Here is a 15,524-nt window from a genome sequence, read left to right as displayed (position 1 = left end):
GGAAAATGTCAGAATTTTTTTTAAAAAAACCCAAAAGGCATGCTGGGGGGGGGGGGGGGTAAAGGGAGAGGAAAGGAAAGGAACATGATACCAGCAGAAGCCCCAGTCACACTAAAGGAAGAAGTGCGGTGGAGGCTGCTCCTATGCTGGTATTGTACCATTTTATTTTTAGTGCAAGATTACAGCAGGAAAGGGGGTGTGCGATAAAGTTCAAAGTATCCCCCCCAGAAAACAGCAATTCAGTATTTTTAAGCTGAAAATGGTATTTTTTTATGGAAAATGGGAGGTTCAAGAGAATTGGGGTAGGGGACAAAGTCTGTTTGGGAGCCCCTGCCACCACCAGCTGCACACAGCTTATGTTGGATGCAATTCCCACCTTTTGGCTGGTTCATGGATCGATAGAAGCCTATCTCTGAACCAAACTCAAACCACTTGGACCTCCATAAGTAAAAAAGGTAGGATGTTAGTGAAGATGATGATGATGCTAAATCCATATAAGCCATCTATCTTCATTAGAGCAGGGGTAGGATGACTTTAGCATTCCATAAGTTTTGGCATACAACTTGTGAGAACCAACATACATGGTCACTGGTGGGGATTGTAGTCCAAAGCATCTGGAAAGTCAAAGGTTCCTGTTCTTTATTAAGCATTGTGTTGCCAGACTGAAAACTGGACGTGTCTCCTGTACCTTTAACAGTTGTGTACAAAAGGGGTTTTCAGCAGGTGTTGCTTGTTACACAAGCAGGTAACAAGAAACATCTCTGAAATTCCCTGTACACACAACCACTAAACAGGAGCCCCCTTCCATTTTCACTCTGGCAAGCCCATTGTGCACAGATTCTTTAGCTGTTAAACATTCTTTACTTGGAAAGCATTCTGGAGAACAGTACGTCTGGGTGTACATGTGTACATTTTCAGATGTTATAGACCCCCAGTTCTAATCAGCCTCAACCAGCCCCATGCTACCATCAGCCCCTGGTAAGTTAGCATGGGAAGTGATAGTCCCAACTATTTGAAGAGTCAAAAGCAGAAGTGGGCAAGGTCTTTCAGACTGCACTTTTTCTGGGCTAACTGTTCTCTTCTGGGAGAATAGGTAGCAGGAGGGCTTTGCATTTTCCACTTACCTATTTTCCAAAAGCAGTATATTTCTGTCCAATTCCGGTTCATATATTTGGGGCTTTTGGGCAGTTCTTGCAGTCTCCAGCAGGTTCCAGGACAGAAAATGGACTCTTGGGTTAAAACTTTCCCACTACTAACAAAGATTATTTGAAGAAAACTGCTTAGAGTTTGAGCCTTGGTGTACACAGAATATGATTATCTTTGTAGATAAAGTTAACAGAGCACTAATCTTATTTGGGATCCTTAATGTTTGTGGTTCCTAATAAAAATCATGGGGAGAAAATCTCTTCTAGTGCAGAGAGAAGATAGCTGTTGGAAGATGAGGGCCTGATATCAATCTGTGCATTTACACAACTGGCAAGAAAAAGAACACATGATAGTTTGAGAGAGATTTTAGAAGATAACTATCTTGATGTCAACAGAAACTGACACAACCTGTTAGGCCCCTCAGTTCCACCACAATAATTACAAACCGCTTTAGAGTCATGAATGGAAATTAATCTAATCTGATTAGGGTTGTTTCAGGGATGCATCAGAATACTCCGGTAGTGTTGTGAAAAGTTGACACTAACGATGAACAAGTGTTTGTGTTTCAATACCCTGGTTTTGGTTTTAATTTGAGGAAGAGATCTGAGCTTTCACAAATTCCATTTTGTTGGACTATAACACTCAAATCCTCCAAGCCAGAAATTTGGAAGTTGTAATCCAAAAAGAGAACTTGTCCAAGATCTGGGGCAAGTAAACAGTGGGTTATAAGAAGAGGATGGACCACTGATAACATTTTACCCAAGAGCACCCTAAAGCCCATACCTGTACTGCTCTCCTCTGCCACAAAAAATCACTTTTCCTGAACATACCAACTACTGAAAAAAGTGCCTTTCCCTGAGAGCTTCTTTGTGGTGCCTGGCTATTGGCAACAGAACAGAACAAGTGAGAAAACTGTGGCTCATGTGGTTGGACTCCCTTTCCCCTCATCCCCACCTAGCATGGCTATGATCTGGATGATGGGTGTATATGGTACCCACAACATCAGGGCTGGGAGAAGATATTTTGCTACCTAATGAAAAGGATAAGATGGCATTTTTATTCCATCTGCAAAAACTGTACTGCCAACTGTATCTTACTTTAACTAGGTAGGTCTTCTAACATAGCTGTGTGTTGGACTATGCCTCTGGAGACCAGGGTTTGCTCACCATGAAACCCACTGGGTGACCTTGGGCAGGTCACATGCTCTCAGCCTCAGGAGAAAGCAATGGCAAACCTCCTCCAAACAAATCTTCCCAAGAAAACCCAGAGATTGGTTTGCCTTAGAATCACTATAAGTTGGAAATAACTTGAAGGCACACAAAAACAAACAAAAGCCCTATAAGGTCAACAGAATAGTTTGGGAGATCAGATATTCTAAGTGGCTCAAGAGAAACAGTTGGAGATTGGAGATTGCCATTCCTGCCCCTTGGTATCTGCCACCTAAGGCAGCTAAGGGAGTTGCATCACTCCAGCTAATAGAAGGCCTGGCTCTGAACAGCATCTTGCAATAGGAAACCTGTAGTAAACTGCCATTTAATGTTCTCAGTGTTGATTTAAGAGTTAACGCATATTAGAACCTATTAGGTAAAAGATATGTGTCTGTGTATAGAGACCAAGATTAAGATGTGCAGAATGAAGTTCTGTCAACCAGCTAAAAGTAAACAAAGGCACTCAGAGTCTGCACAATGAAAAATACAACCAGGGAAGACAGAAACCAAAGGCAAAGAGCCAGATTGAGAGTTAGTAGCATCTCATGCTGAGCCCTTTTTAGGCCACTGAGCTGACTGGACCAAGATAAGACAAAGGCTGTCAAAGCAGAAAAATCCTCATAGTAAGGCATCAATTCTCAGTATGCCCAGCATTTCTGCAGTTGTATGCATGAGACCATAACTGAAAAAACTCCAAACACCTAGGCCAAGGAGACCTAGGCCACGGAGTGCATGTAGACTGTAGAAAAAAATGCAGTTTGGCACCACTTTAAGTGCTGAAGCTTCATCCTATGGAATCCTGGGATTTGTAGTTTTACAAGGCCTTTAAGCCTTCTCTGCCAGAGAGTGCTGGTACCTCACAAAACCACAAATCCCAGGATTCTGTAGGATGGAGCCATGGCAGTTAAAGTAATGTTAAACGGCATTATTTCTACAATGTAGCTGCACCCACAGCCTAACCTTACACTATCAGATTTACACCTCAGTTGTGCTACATTTCCCTGTTGTGGAATTGCACTGTTGCACAGCCAGTGCACATGCTATCAATGCACAATGTACAACATGCAATGTACAATGGCACTACTTGCATAAAGTTGTTCTCATACGCTTCAACTACTTATCAGACAAAAATGTCTGCCCAACTTACATATGTGTAAGAAGGCAGTAGAACACCAACTTCAGAGAGGTAAGCAATATGCACTGATACCCTGATAGATGTTGTTACTCAAACAGAGTAAGAAATACACTCTGGGAGAAAATGTGTAGCCATGCTGGTTCAAGTAATGTGTTCGTAGGGTGTGTTATACCAGAAATATCTGGACCACATTTTTTCAGGAAGTTAGATTCTTTATGAATATGGCAATGCATCACTCCACCTGTGTAAAATGTACCTAGATTATGTAATGTCAATGTTTAGATAAGCTGTGCCTCTGAGACATATGTAGCTAAGCCTATTAAATTTATTAATGAGAAATAAACAATAGCAATGCAGCTGCAAGCCCATTCTCCTACAGTAAATTTCCTGATAGTCCAGAGCTTAAAATAAGCTGAAGGAAAATACTGATGTTGATCTGACTACTGGATAACAACTGTGCCTGCGACCTTGGAAGCCCAGGTGGCCAAAATAATAAAATCCAGAGCAATTTGTTTAGATATAGATCTTCAGCCTTCCACATGATATAGAAGTGGAGGGACCACACCTCTATCAATTCGAAGAGTCACAGCTTCCTATGTTCCCATATCAATATCCACCTTCTATGTCTACCAAAATATCATATCCATTCTTTAAAAGTGTAACTTTTGAAGACTGGGCCCACAATATCTATAGGACTACACATCTAGTCTAACCCCTGTATTTTATACTATAATTCCCTTTATCCTTTCTGTATTGTACAGAATACAGTGTGATAGACATTCTATGCAGCAAAATAAGCCACCCCGATTGTTCTCAGAGGGGCGGGATACAAATAAATATTATTATTATTATTATTATTATTATTATTATTATTATTAAATTTAATATTAAAATATAGACAGATATCTTGGCCAATAAATTACAGGAAGTCATTTCAACTTTGGTTGAACCTGATCAGTTGGGATTTAGTAAAAATATGTAGGAGTTGTATCCGCACTGTAGAAATAATCTAGTTTGATGTCACTTTAACTACCATGGCTCAATGCTATGGAATTCTGGATATTGTAGTTTGTTGTGGCACCAGAGCAGATATTGGTAAAATATTGAGATATTCTGTTAACTGATCTAAATGGAAAATAATATTAGTGGGACCTCAGCACTTTTTAAAAATGGCAGTTTTGATACTATTCAAGTTCTTCGCCTGCCAGGATATAATTATTTCCAGAGTTATACCTAGATTATTAAACGTAACATAAACAGTGTGGCATAGTGGTTTGAGCATCAGATTGGAAATAAAGAGTTAAAGCCCATTTTGGCCATGTTAACCCACTGGGCAAGTAAGTCACTCTCTCTCAGCCTCAAATGATGACTATGGCAAACCCTGTCTACCAACAAAACTCTATGCTAGCAAATGACTTGAACAACAGCCAAGTTAAATAAAAGTTATTACACAAGAGCTAGACAGATGGGTTGGTTTACCACCATCCTCTTTGCATTTGCCTAGGAGTTGTGCTCCCGATACATTTCCTAACCAAAGTAAGCATAGTCTGGGAGTGTAAATAAGATTAAAATGAATACTGCAATAATCTCTCTTTGGCAATGAGGAATGGAAAAAGAGGGCAAAAGTGCCACAGAGTGATGGGGTTTTCCTAGGATATCTATGTCTGGTGCTCCAAACTATCTGTCACCTGGTGATCTGTTACTTGAGCCTCAGATGCAGTTTAATCAAAAACAGCATGATAAGGTGGGGGGCTGTTTTCCTCTATGATGACTAACCAGTTCAGAAGACCATTGCACACACTGTGCAAACATGCACAATCTATGTATAAGTAACTTATAAAATTATCACTAGAATGAGTAATAAAGATTAATCTCTTTCTGATTTCTGCCCTAATGGTAAGCAAGCAAACATTTGTTTAAGAAAACTTGCCCACTTCAATGGCATTAAACTAACCAGAGCTGAAGCCACACAGATTTCAGAGGCCGAGACACATTGACATGGAATAAATTGTCCACTAATGTGCTCTGGCTCCATTCTGTGAGGAAAACTAGTGTTAATTTCTTCTCTGTACACCTTGATTGGATCTGAAATGTAATTTATTTCGTTATTAGGATTAATTGACTCTCTCTTTCCCTTCAAGTCTATAAAAATGAGACAGAGGACATGAGATTGAAGCCTTCCTTTAGCAGTAGGTATCTGCACCAGGGTGCTCAGGTGCATTTATGTACTCTGCCCTTGATGTGTTATTACATTGACTTTCTTTGTCTAGAAACTTTTAGCTTCAGCTAAACAAATAATACATTCTCTGAAGAAGCCAGCCACAGATGCTGGTGAAACATCAGGAATAAATTCTTCTAGAACATGGCCACGTAGCCCGAAACACTCACAAAAAAACTATAAATAATACTTGTGCTTAAAAGTACATTAATTAAAAATTTTAATTTATTATTTTTAAATTTATTAATAATTTATTATTATTATTATTATTATTATTATTATTCCTTCCCCTCTGCACATAGAACCTGAAGCAACAAGGCCTATTGATTATGCTTTTGTTACAGACTGAGTGACCTTTAGAGTTGATCCATTGTAATAAATGGGACTTACAGTACGTCCCATTGGTTTCAGTGGGCCTTTTCTAAGCCTGACTAAACATGGATTGAGAACATGTCTTGTTCCAGAACTAGTTCCAGGCCTCTCCAGGAGTTCTTCCACTGTCAGACACTCACATATGTTACTACTATGTGAGTATATGCCTTGAAGTTGCCTGTTGACATATGTTGACCCCATGAATTCCATAGGGTTTTCTTAATGAAGGAATACTCAGAGCTGGTTTTGCCAGTTTCTCCCTGTGAAACATAGTCTCCCAACCAGGGCTGACACTGCTTAGCTTCTAAGATCAAACAAGATCTGGTGCCTTTGATGTATTTTACTACCATCAATAAAGTATGTGTTACTACTACAGGATGCCAAAATGACAAAACCACCAACAAACTAGGCAATTGTTTTTCCATGGCATAGAAATCATACTGATATTTTGGGGGTTGACTCTGTCTATAATAGTAAACTTCAATCAAATCCCACCACTTTGGGTGAAACAGATGCTATGGTGGCAGTCCAAAAGTACCACTTATCTAGGGTAGGTCCAATGAATACATTAATTGCTCCATTTGGGTCCCATTTCTGCAATATAATGGCTCCAACTCACCAGATCTATTATTCAAGCATGAATTCTCCCATTGGCAATCATGCTGATCAGCAGTGCAGGAAGGAGTGAAGTTGCACTCCTGCCAGAGTTTGGAAGGTTGGTTTGTTGTTATGTGCCTGCAACTTGTTTCCGACTTATGGTGACCCTAAGGCGAACTGATTTTCTTGGCAAGATTTCTTCAGGAAGGGTTTGCTTTTGCCTTTCTCTGAGGTTGAGAGAATGTGACTTGCCCAGTGGCTTTCCATGGCCTAGCAGGGATTTGAACCCTGATCTCCAGAGTCATAATCCAATGCTCAGATCACTACACCATGCTGACTCACACACATTACTTTTACTTAGTGACGGTAAATGAGTTCCATGGCTCACTGCTATGGAATTCTGGGAACTGTAATTTTGGGAGACATTTTGCCTTCTCTGTCAGAGAGCTCTGGTGCCCCACCAAACTACAATTCCCAGAATTCCATAGCACTGACCCATAGCAGTTAAAGTGGTGTCAACCTGGTGCAGATGCAGCCTATGTCAGTGGGGTGGTGAGTCCATTCTGGATTTTAGTCCAAACTTTAAATAAATTATCCATGGTCTTTAAATAAATTATTCACAGTCTTTATCTCCAAGAGGTACAGGTCCTTAGAAAGCTCACTTGGATTAAAGGCCACTGCCCTAGAGTGGCATAGAAACCACCAGCAACCACTGCTTTTAAACGTATTGTTGATTTTGGGACCTGGCTCCCCAGTGTACAAATGTAGCATAGAATGAAAGACTGCAATTTTTATCTTTAAAACTAATGAATGATGCTCTAATGGGTCTCAGCACCTTATCGCCTGGTACGCATTTGTGATCAGTCTAACATGAGCAATAACAAATACCTTCTTTATTAACAGCCCTTTCACTTCAGAGAAGATAAATTCCCAGATGCTATAATCATGAGATAGGTTGATGGGGATGCTGCTCTTTTACATTGGTGATTGGCTGTTCCCTGTGGACAGACGAGAGAAGTAACACTCTTTACTGAAGAGGAGCTCCAGAGCCGAAGTTAAGGGCACTTCAGAGATGACATCTAGAGGGAAATTCCTCAGTGCCTCCTGTAACTGATAGTGCCAAGCAACAGTGCTCAAAGAATACAGATGGGGCAAATTGTAGAAAGGCAAGAAGGTCAAGAAAAAAACAAAACAAGCCTATTTTGTAGAAGCATTTAATTGCTTTCTACACAAATACATATCTTTTCTTGACCTGTACAATGCAGCTGCAAAAGTTTTCAGCAGGCCCACACCAGTCTGTCACTGGAAGCCAATACAGATGGCTCAAGGATCTCAATTGCTTGGGACCAGACCTGGGACATCAAAAGAAATTCTTTTTGTGCTTCACTCTAGATTAAAATTAAAGAGGATGCACAAAAGGGCTGACACATTTCAAGAAGACTGGATAATACAAGTCCTCTATTAAACCATGTACAGTGCGTCTGTGTTATATGCAGGCGTGCCTTACATGGCTTCCAGCATACACTGGAAGCTGTACCAGAAAAAAACCCTCAAGTAATGGGGCACGCCCACACCACACCTCAGGGAGGAGCCCCATTATTTCTAATGGGATTTGAGCATACATGTTTTTTTCCCTTATGTGGGGGTGGCGGTCCAGAATGGATCCCCCGCGTAAGGGAAGGGTCCACTGTAGTATGATTGAAAATTGAAAATCTTGGCATAGGAAACATCTCTAAGAATGTACTGAGAGAAAAAAAAAACACTAATCTCTTCATTAAAGTTTGCCATGGTGTCCACACTGGACAAATTGTGAGGTTAGTGCTACCCACAATTTTAATCCAAAGAATTAGAAACCATGTTTTGAAGTGGTCTTCTGATCCTGGTTGCTCCATTAACCAGTTTGTCTGATTTGGATAGCACCACACACTTTAAGAACTGTGAATTAGGGAGATGTTCCGGAAAGACGGCACAAAGAGAAGGAGGAGGAATGTGGTAGCATTAAATATATTTCTTGTGGTCAAATTTAGGCCAAAATTCAGTTTTTAGTCATAGCTAGCTTAGAGCACTGAAATAATGGGAATTTCTAGGCCAATGTCTATGTAAGTTCATTTGATTCAGTGGGTCTAATCTAAATGGAACTAACATTGTTTTAGGTCTATGGTTTGGATACATCAGGATTTTCACAGACTTGGTGGAGGATTTGTCAGTGGCAATAGTGTGTGTGTGATTGTGCATTGATGAACATATTACAGCATGGGAACACTGTGCTGCTGATACAGAGAGTAAAGTACTCTGAGTATTAATTTTGTCTATTATATAATTGGTCTATTTGCAGGGAGTGCACAGAAAGATTTATTTATATTACTCTCTTATGAATTTTCACTGCACTGTCAGTGTTCTACAAACACACACACACACACACACACACCACAATAGAAATTGCTTTGATAGACCTGCATTGATGAAAGGAGCAAACAAGGGAGGGTGCATTGTATTTTGAAAACAACTTGAGGGTGAAGTTGCAGACAGTGAAATAAGAGTGCACATGGGCAGCTCATACCATTGCGCCTTGCGGTGTGATGACTGCCTGGCAACAGGGAAATAACACGAGGAAGCAAAAGGAGCTCAAGCAATTAAGAGAAACAGCAGTGAAGGAAATGTTCATATCTGTGGCCGTGTCAGCATAGCACCAGATTTTAAGGTGCTAACATTCTTGGGGGATATGAACAGAAATCATAACATGAAAAAGTCATTTCTGGCATAAAGTTCCCAGCATCCCTAAGCCAGCGAGGTCACTGGCCAATATAGCTGCAGGAACCTGGGACCTCAAATCCATGTAAGTAAATTTCCCAAGCTCTGCTAAAGTTGCTTGGAGTCTTCCATGAGTGTGATGCTGCCCTTTCAGTGTAACTATACAAACGATTCCCACTAGATTATGTTGGATTGCATTTCACTACATTGAAGTTTGATGGGGCCACTGCCTCCTCTCCTTTTCACAGGACATTGTGGATGTGGTTGAGTCAGGTGCCTCACAAGTCAGGGATGGGGGAAAGTGTGACCCCCAGAAGCTGTTGAATTGCAGTAGTCATGACCCTTTGCTTAACATGGCCAGTGATGAGGAATGCTTTAATGCAGCAGGTTGTCCATCCCAGCTCTAAGCCAACCATTCTCTGGAGACCAGGGTTCAAATCCTGGCTCTGTCATGGCAATGGCAAACCTCCTCTGAACAAATCTTCCCATGAAAACTACACGATAGGTTTCCCTTAGGGCCACCATACGCTGGAAACAACTTGAAGGCTCACAAGAACAACAACAAACATTTAAAGGCATCAAATCCAGCCTGATCTTGGAAGCTAAGCAGAGTCAGACATGGTTAATACTTGGAGGGGAAACCATCAATTAATACAGGTACCATCGGCTATATTTTCAAAGAAGGAACTGGCAAAATCACCTCTGACTCAGTTGGAAGGGACCCTCAAGTGCTATCGAATCAAACTCCTTGTCAGTCAGGAATGCCCTTTTCAAGGACCCCTGAGAGTAGGGTTGCCATAATTCTCTACTAAAAACTGGGACAAAATGTAGGACAAAATTTAGATCAAAATGCAGGACAACTGTAGGATAAAATTTAGCCCAAAATGTAGGACATTTAAGAAAAATGGAGGACTTTGTCCCAGTTTATAGTCGAGAATTATGGCAACCCTACCTGAGAGATACTTCCAATGACAGAAGTGCCACAGCCTTCCAAGGTAGAATATTTCATTGATGAGCAGCTTTTACCATAAGCAAGTTCTTCTACATACATATCTCTACATAATATGTAGAGAGTATATAAAACCTCTGCCTACTCAGTCTTCTACTATGCATCATAATCATAGATCTCTTCCTGATCTTATCAGTAAGGTAAGGAATATCTGTGAGGACAGGCTGTGCCTAAATTCCTATGCAATGAAGGTTGCTTTGCATATTTCTTGTGCTTTACATTGGTGCTTGTAGCATCCAATTCCTGAAAACTTGTTGGTTGGGATAATTACACCAGTGTAGGTGGTGGCACAGGCACAGAAATAAAATGGCTGTGAGGAGACAAAATAGGACATCAGCTCTGCCAAGAGAAAACTGCCCCTAGCAAGCTGGGTACTCATTTTAGCAACCTTTGGAAGGATGCAAGGCTGAGTGGCCCTTGGGGCCCCTGGGATCAAACTCTCAATCTTGTGGCTATAGTACAAGCATCTAACCACTGTGCCACCAGAGCTCCCTAATTATTTGAGTTATGTGTGTATGTTTAAATGTTCTTTTATTGATGGAAAAAAACTCCTCAATTTTATTCTGACAAATTCTTTCCAATAGAGCATACTCTAAACTCTTGGGTGTTTTACACTTTTTGAGGGAGGGGAAAAACACTGGAGGTTTGAGAAGTACCATTTAATAACTCTTCAGAGCTTGATGATATTGCAATTAGCAAGTTAATTGAAAGAGGATTTTAAAGGGTAATCAAGAACAGAGTATAGCTTCTGAGAAAGTTAATCCATATCATTGTTGGCACTGTAGTTTCATTGTCTTGTATTTATATTGCTTTTAGTTTTCTAAAATTACAATTGGACTCTTCTCTCTCTCTCTCTCTTGCTGTCATCCTTTCTTCCTATGCATCTCCAGATCCATTTATATGGCTTTTAGTTTTTTTAAAATTACAGTTGGCCTCCTTTCTGTCTCTGTCTCTCTCGCTTGCTATCATCCTTTCTTCTTACCCATCTCCAGACAAGCTTGCAAACAATTGAATCTGTGAATATTAAACCTGTGAATATAGAGAGCTGACTGTACAATGGGCCCTCCACATTTCTTGGGGTTAGGGGCACAGGACTCCTGTGACACTCGAAAAACCACAAATAACAAAACCATTTTTTAAAAACTTGAGATAACACCTCTCTAGGAATCTCTAGATCCTCTGGCACAATTCTATGGTCAACGTCTAACAGATGTTGACCACAGAGTTGAGCTGGAGGACCTACAAATGCTTAGAGAAGTGTTCTCTCTAGGAATCACTAGGTCCTCCAGGATGACTTCTGACAGATGTTGACCATGAGTTGCATTGGAGAAACTAGATTCCTAGAGAGAAAATATGAACCAAATCCATGAATAATCAAATTAACAAAAGTCAGAGCTGAAAATGTGGAGGGCAGACATATGCCTACTGGTTTAAGCTGTTCCAAAATTATTTTATTGTATGCTACTCTAAGATCCCTGGATATGAGGTAGGATATTAACATGTCTAAAACAAACAAACAAACAAACAAATAAAAAAATAATATGGAAGATGGAACAAGTGTGTTGTGCCAAATGATGTCCATTTCAACCAATACATTCAAATTTCAAGTAAGGAGATTCCAACTAAACACTAGGTACAAAATTCCTGAGAGTACAATAGTAAGAACTGTTAAAAACAAAAATTATGACCACAGAAAAGGTACACAAATTCAACCTAGACAATGAGGAAAAAGAAATAGCAAAAGAGTTCTCATAACTGGGATCAAACTATCAGAATGGGGACTGCAGTCAAGAAATCATACGAAGACTAAGAATGGGGAGGACAGCTCTAAAAGAACTATCAAAGATCCTAAAATGTAAAGATATATAACTGAGCATAAAAGTTAGAATCATAGAAACCAGTGTATTCCCTATTACCATGTATGGATGTGAGAGCTGGATGGTTAAGAAAGCAGACAGGAAGAAAATCCATTCATTTGAGATGTGGTGCTAGAGAAGAGTGCTAAGGATCCCATGGACAGCCAAAAGGACAAACAAATGGGTCCTAGAGCAGATCAAGCCAGAAACCTCCCTGGAATCCAAGATGACCAAACTGAGGCTGTTGTACTTCAGACACATCATGAGAAGGCAGGACTCATTGGAAAAGACCGTAAAGCTAGGAAAGATGGAGGGAAGCAGAAAGAGAGGAAGGCAGAATGCTAAATGGATTGAATCTATTAGGAAGGTCAGGGGCATGAATTTGCAGGACCTGAACAGAGCAGTGGAGGACAGGGAGTCTTGGAGATGTCTCATCACCATGGATCGAGATTGACTCAAGGCTGGTTAACAACAACAACAGAACTGCTAAACAGTGGAACAATTTCCCCAGAACGTGATAAACCTTTTTCTTGGAGGTCTGAAATTATTATTATTATTATTATTATTATTATTATTATTATTAACCTTTATTTGTAAAGCGCTGTAAATTTACACAGCGCTGTACATACAGTCTTTTTAATTAGACGGTTCCCTGCCCTCAGGCTTACAATCTAAAAAGACACCACACAAAAGGAGAAGGGAGTAGTGGTGAGGAAGGCGATGAGGTCCAGCAGTTCCTCTCTACCTCAGAGATTGGATGCATATTTCTCATGCCTACTTTTAGTGGTAGGTTCTTACATTAGGAAAAAGTAGGACATGCCCCTTAGGGTCCTTTCCAGTTCTGTAATTCTAGGAATCCACCTTGTTTGGTGAGAGAGAGTATAGGGCTTGGAATTGTAATTTTTGAAAGGAACTTGCCTTTACCCATTACTCTCAAGATGCAACAGGCCATACTTGTTATTGTCATCCAGGAAGGTAACTCACTGAGTTCCTCTTCACTAAGAAGTCACAGCTACTACAGAGCCACTGGAAAATATAGTATGATACTCTCTGGTTTCACCAGAAGGCTAGTCCAAATATTGCACCTTGGAAATTCAGCGTGTGTGATGGGGGAGATTTTACAAAACAAACCTTCCCAGCTGCAGAATGAGGCAGCCACTCAGGTGACTCTTCTTCCTCCCCTAACCATTCCTCAGGCTGTCAGTGCATACACACACACACAGAGTAATGAGTAGCAGGCAAACAAAGTCATTTCCACAGAAAAGTAGTAAATTATTGACCTAGTCATTACAAGCAAAAAAATAATTCCATTCCAGCTTGCAAAAAATAACCAGTTACTAAAGTACTTCATTAAGAAAATTTATTATTTCCTAGCCTAGAGCTAGGAGCACAGTGTCCGAAAAATGACACAGGTACATAAGTACCATTACAATAAGATTTTGGAGAAGGCTCTGATCAGCAGGAGGGCCAGCCATTGCTACTGTTTCTCCAAGACCACCAACACATTATTGCTCAAAACCAGTGATTCCCAATGTTTGGTATTCTAGATGTTTTGGACGTTGAACAGTTTTGGCCAGTAGTAACAAATATATAATTCCCTGGCACATTATGTAGTAGGGACTGCTGGTCTTCAGTGTTGGATAACCTGAGAAGCAATGGCATATAGGTCTCTGAAATAATGCATATTCAGTTATGACAATGGATGGCAACCATGACCCCTCCTGAAGTTTAGGACAACTCCTACAACATCTCTGCATTTGTTACATTGTTTAGAGCCAATGGGAATTATAGGCAAAAAATATCCAAGATCACAACCCGCTGTGAGAGTCTGCAGTACTTGTAACATTTCAATTTACACAATTGTTCTGATACAATAGCGCCAAAGCTGATGTTGCAAAAGAAATTTCCCAGTGAGCATTAGATGAACTAGTTTTAAAATAATGAAAAACAAAACACCAACCCATTTTAAGGACAAAAATGATTAATCCTTTGCATTAAAAAAATACCACCAACTAGAACCCTTACTCTGCTGATAATGTCTCCCCAGTGAAAATTATGTCTTTATTTATAAAGTAGATGATCTACTGAAGTGTGTTGATGATGTGTACAAAATACCTAGGAAGCAGTGGCTGTTATGGGCACATGGAGGACGAACCCTGCTGCAAACAGATGGGGAGGGGGCTAAAGCAAAGCTTAGTGTTGAGACCGACAGCAGGCTCTTAAAATTCATTTTTCCCTTGAAGTTACCATGGCTTCAGACTGCTCTTCATTGCTTTGGGGGCAGGGGGAACTAAATAAAATACAACAAAATTAAAAAGTGAGGACGACACGGATGGACACACACACACAGCATTTTGTCCAGATGCCTTAAAAAGGGCCCAAAGCTCCCTGTGCCTAAAATGGTGTTTGAGAAGCGGTAAAGTTAACAAGCTGTTTTTACACTTCTCTGCTGATGCCTGAACCCTGACCTCCAGATCCCATCAAGCCTGCTTGGTTGTCTTGGTGACCGCCTGCTTGCCAAAAGATGAGAACAGAAAGGATGAAGGCAGACACAACATTTTAACAGTATGTGCAGCAGTTTCTTCCACTGCACGGTGTTTGTGCCATGGCAAGTTGTCATACACACAAGTCAAACTCTGGTTTGTCCATCAATGTGGTCTCTCCCATCTTCTAGCAGGCTGTCCATCATATAAAATATATTTTAGGATGGGATCTGTACGTTTACACACACACCCCTACTACCTTAACAAAAATGTGCAGAACTGACCTGGGAAGGGAGAATGTTCATTTCATGGGCGTCAGTTGTTCATGGATACTAGCAAAGAGAGGGGCCAAATTACCCTAGAGGTACCAGATCAAGTCTGATCTTTGAAGTCAAGCAGGCTCAGCCCTGGCTAGTATTTGGATAGGTGACCACCATCAAATACCAGCTGTATTTCAGAGGAAGGAGCTGGCAAAGCCACCACTGGGCACTCCTTGCCTAAAATGGCCCTGTATGAAATTGGGGTTCCTTTAAGTCAACAGGTGACTTGTAGACGCACGCGCACGCGCACACAGACCAGCTAACAGAAGCTCAGCCCATCCTGAACAGAACAGAAAATGACCCATCCTCAACTCATCCCTGGTCAGAAATGGTGTAACTATACTAAACAAGGGGTTTTTGCATTCAAAACACTACCACTACTTTTAAAGCAGTTGCATTTATTCAAGAAAGTGACAGTTTTAGAGTTTT

The sequence above is a fragment of the Sceloporus occidentalis genome, unplaced genomic scaffold (genome assembly GCF_023333645.1).
Source record: "Sceloporus occidentalis isolate IW3139 unplaced genomic scaffold, rSceOcc1.0.p SCAF_7, whole genome shotgun sequence".
In the NCBI taxonomy this organism is placed as follows: Eukaryota; Metazoa; Chordata; class Lepidosauria; order Squamata; family Phrynosomatidae; genus Sceloporus; species Sceloporus occidentalis.
This window is presented reverse-complemented; position numbering follows the sequence as displayed.